This window comes from Sorex fumeus, unplaced genomic scaffold, assembly GCF_029834395.1.
Source record: "Sorex fumeus unplaced genomic scaffold, SorFum_2.1 ptg000007l, whole genome shotgun sequence".
In the NCBI taxonomy this organism is placed as follows: domain Eukaryota; kingdom Metazoa; phylum Chordata; class Mammalia; order Eulipotyphla; family Soricidae; genus Sorex; species Sorex fumeus.
In genome coordinates this window covers 20834314-20838666 of record NW_026606064.1, presented here as the reverse complement: position 1 = coordinate 20838666, position 4353 = coordinate 20834314, and the positions used below count along the sequence as shown (strand labels likewise).

General features: G+C 42.8%; 1 pseudogene; it reads right to left on the bottom strand.

Annotated features, from left to right (window-relative positions):
* Window positions 1-1797: 1797 nt before the first annotated feature.
* LOC130043185 (60S ribosomal protein L7a-like) lies at window positions 1798-2629 on the bottom strand (annotated as a pseudogene).
* Between the last annotated feature and the right edge of the window lie 1724 nt (window positions 2630-4353).

Below are 4353 nucleotides of genomic sequence, written 5' to 3'. Positions count from 1 at the left end.
CAACCTCCCTAACCTCAAACTATACTACAAAGCGGTAATAATCAAAACAGCATGGTACTGGAACAAAGGCAGTACTGCAGACCAATGGAACAGAGTTGAATACACGGACATCTCCCCTCAATCATATGATCATCTAATCTTTGACAAAGGTGCAAGAAATGTGAAGTGGAGTAAGGAAAGCCTCTTTAACAAATTGTGCTGGCATCACTGGACGGCAAAAAATATGGGCTCAGAACTCTGCCTAATACCATGTACAAAGGTAAGATCAAAATGGATTAAAGACCTCAACATCAGACCAGAAACCATAAGGTACATTGAAGACAAAGTTGGCAAAACCCTCCATGACATTGAGGCTAATGGTATTTTCAAAGATGCCACGCCACTGGCCGAGCAAGTGAAAACAGAGATAGATAAATGGGACTATCTTAAACTAAGAAGCTTCTGCACCTCCAAAGAAACAGTGACCAAAACACAAAGACAGTCTACAGAATGGGAAAGAATTTTCGCCGAATACACATCTGACAAGGGGTTGATATCAAGGATATACAAAATACTGGTTGAACTCCACAAGAAGAAAACATTCAACCCCATCAAAATATGGGGCAAGGAAATGAACAGAGACTTTCTCAAAGAAGAAATCCGAATGGCAAAAAAGCACACGAGAAAATGCTCTACATCATTAATCATCAGGGAGATGCAGATCAAAACCACAATGAGATACCATCTCACACCTCAGAGACTGGCCCACATTCAAAAGAACAAAAGCAACCTTTGCTGGCGCGGATGTGGTGAGAAAGGGACACTCCTTCACTGTTGGTGGGAATGCCGACTGGTTCAGCCCTTTTGGAAAACAGTATGGACGTTCCTCAAAAAATTAGAAATTGAGCTCCCATTTGACCCGGCAATACCACTCCTGGGAATATATCCCAGAGAGGCAAAAATGTGTAGTCAAAGTGACATCTGCACTTGTTTGTTCATTGCAGCACTCTTTACAGTAGTCAGAAACTGGAAGAAACCTGAATGCCCAAGAACAGATGACTGGTTAAAGAAACTTTGGTACATCTACACAATGGAGTACTATGTAGCTCTTAGAAAAGATGAAGTCATGAACTTTACATACAAGTGGTACAATATGGAAAGTATCATGCTAAGCGAAATGAGTCAGAAAGAGAGGGATAGACATAGAAAGATTGTATTCATCTGGGGGATATAAAATAACAAAATATGAGATTAATACCCAAGAGTAGCTGAGATCAACACCAGGAGTATTACTCCATAGCTTAGAGGCCAGCTGGGTATTCTAGGGGAAAGGACAGTTCAGATAGAGAAGGGAGCACCAAATGGAGGGTGTTTGGAGGATCCTCCCAGGAGGGGAGATGCAGGTTGAAAGTAGACTGGACTGAACATGTTTGCCACTCAATGCCTCTTTTGCTGATCACAACACCCAAAAGGAGAGAGAAAACAAAAGCAAATGCCCTGCCACAGTGGCTGGGGGGGGATGGGGGGAATGGGGGGGGAGGGATATTATCCTTGGTGGCGGAAAATGGGCACTGGTGGAGGGATGGGTATTTGATCATGGTATGACCGAAATCCAAGCAAAAAAATTTGTAAGTCTACAACTGTACCTCATGGTGTTTCACTAATAAAAATTTTTTAAAAAATTGCTTTTCTTCAATTACAGACAATTTTGAGTATTTCATATACTAAATATAATTTTGCATTTTCATCTTTTTTCCCCCCTTGAAGGAACCTCTTATATTTTTTTTCTGAAGTCACCGGGACTGCGGAAATCACAGCTTAGCCCAACTTGGTGTTAGCCTTCGCCTTTTCCAGTTTGGCTATGCATGCCACCGATGTGTGTCCAAAATCCAATTGGGACTTTGGACCCAAAACATTGCCTCCCCAGTGCCACGAATCTCATCATATCTGTCATTAAAGCTGGTCCTGATTGGCTTACACCAGCTTAACCAGAACTCCTTTATCTTCCGAGTGGATTTGCTTGAAAGCCATAGCAGTGCACGTCTTCCTGGGAACTCGGTGGCCCATTGCTCTTGATAATGCAGTCGGGCATCCCCATCTTCCGGCACTGAGCGGGCAGAAACACCACCAACTCAATGGGATCCACATCTTGTGCGATCACCACCAACTGCGCCTTCTTGTTCTCCCCCAGCGTGGTAACAGTGTTGAACCCAGCTCGAAGCCGGATGAAGGACCGTTTGGTGGGGACACAGGCCAGAAGCAGCTGCTTCTCCTGCCTCGTCTCGGACTCATACTTGTGCACCAGCCTGGGCAGTTGCTTGGCGGTCTGCAGGTCCAGCGCCTGGTTGGTGATGGGGATGCGGGGAGCCGGGCACCTTGAGCTGCTCACATAGGATGGTGCATTGCCTCTGCTGGCGAATGTAGCGTGGCCACTTGATGAAGCGGGTCAAGTCCCGCTTGGGCTAGATGTCTGGCCAATGCCAATATTTCGAGGCTGCTTCTTGAACAGGGGGTTCACCACCTATTTGGCTTCTTGCTTCTTGACCACGACAGAGGCCGGATCTGCCTTCTTTCCCACTGGTCTTCTTTTGGGGGTGGGGGGAGGGCGGAATCTTGGGCAACTGCAGAAGAAAGATCTGTGTTTTATCATCTGTAAATGGCCTTTTGGTACTCTTTTCTATTAGGACTATTGCACTTCATTAAACTTTCCTGAATATTTTAGGTATTTGTTTTAAAGATAATATGTATTTAATGTTCTCATCTGCCTCCTAATTTTGTTTAGTTTTACTTCAACAAAGCAGTAAGTAGCTCCTAATTTTGTAAATCCATATCCTTTTTTTTTTGCCATAGCCTTTGTGTTGGGCTGGAGCAATAGAACAGCGGGTAGGGCATTTGCCTTGCATGCGGCCATCCCGGGTTCGATTGCTCTGCCCCACTCGGAGAGCCGGACAAGCTACCTAGAGTATCTCACCCTCAAGACAAAGCCTTGGCAAGCTCCCCTGTGAGATATTCCATGTGCCAAAAACAGTAACAACAAGTCTCAGAATTTGTCGTGAGACATTACTGGTGCCCGTTTGAGCAAATTGATGAACAACAGGAGGACAGTGCTACTGCCAGTGCTAGTGCTACCCTTTGTGTTCTGGGAAATTTTATTAACCCTCACCACTGGTTCCTTCTAATTCCTTTTCTAACTCCAATGTCACAAAGATGTTTTACATTTTATGCCACTAACTTTTTTAATACACAAGATTTAAGTCTTTAATCTATCTGGAATCTACCCTCATTTTTGGATCTAGAAGAGTATCTTGTATTTTATTTCAAGAATTGTCCTCTATTTTCTCAGTTCTGTTAATCAGTGAATTAGTGAGGGAATTCTCCCCACTAATAGATAGGTAGATAGATAATGATTTCATACTGATTTCTCTTTTAATTTTTTTTTTGTAGTTGTTGTTTTGGGGTCATACCTGGCTGTGCTCAAGGCTGACTACTGGTTCTGCACTCAGGGATCACTCCTGACATGACTCAATGACACCAAGACCAAACCAGAGGCAGATGCATGAAAGACAAACTATATATCTCTACTATCGCTCAGCTATGATATTAATTAATCCACTAATTAATTTTCTTTCATTGACTGATTTGTCCATTTACAAATCAATTCTCTTTCTACACCTATTTATCTTCTATTATGTCTTAAATGAGCAATGTCTTGATTTGCAGTGAGAAAATGTAAGTGCTCAATGGTCAAGTTCCTTAAAGACAAATCAATTGATACTCAAATGAAATTGCTTTAGGTTCTTAGCTGAAGAGGGCTTCTCCTGGCTTTTTTCCAGTTCACTGCTGGTGACCTTATGACAGTAGGCAATGGCCTAGAGATGTCCCTTGGTGTTAGGGGAAGGGTTGGTGGTTGCCAGCACATCTGTTGAATCTGGCACATCAAGTCACTCCACAGGCACCTGGAAATCCTCACCGATAGGAATGAGTCATGGTTTCGTGAAAAGTTGCTGGTCTCATTAGTTTCAGAAATGATTGCGTGGCTGGGTAGGGCCTCCTGGTAGAAGTAGTGCTGACTGGGTGCCCCTGGAGCAATGCCTCTAACTTCTATTGAGGTGGTGAAATAGCCAAAAACTGGTTTCCATCCAAACCCTGGAAACCACCGTTGATGAGGTCATTGCATACATGGTAAGACCTCTATGAGATTATTATCTGAAGAGTCCATAAAAATCATTTTTCCACAAGTGTTCTAGATGATTTAGAAAGAAAATATTTCTAAATTGTTATTACTGAAGAAGTATCCCAAAATACACAGTTTGAGGAAAAGATAAATTCTTTAGTATTCAGAAAAAAATACTCTTTTTGTACAAAAGATGATAA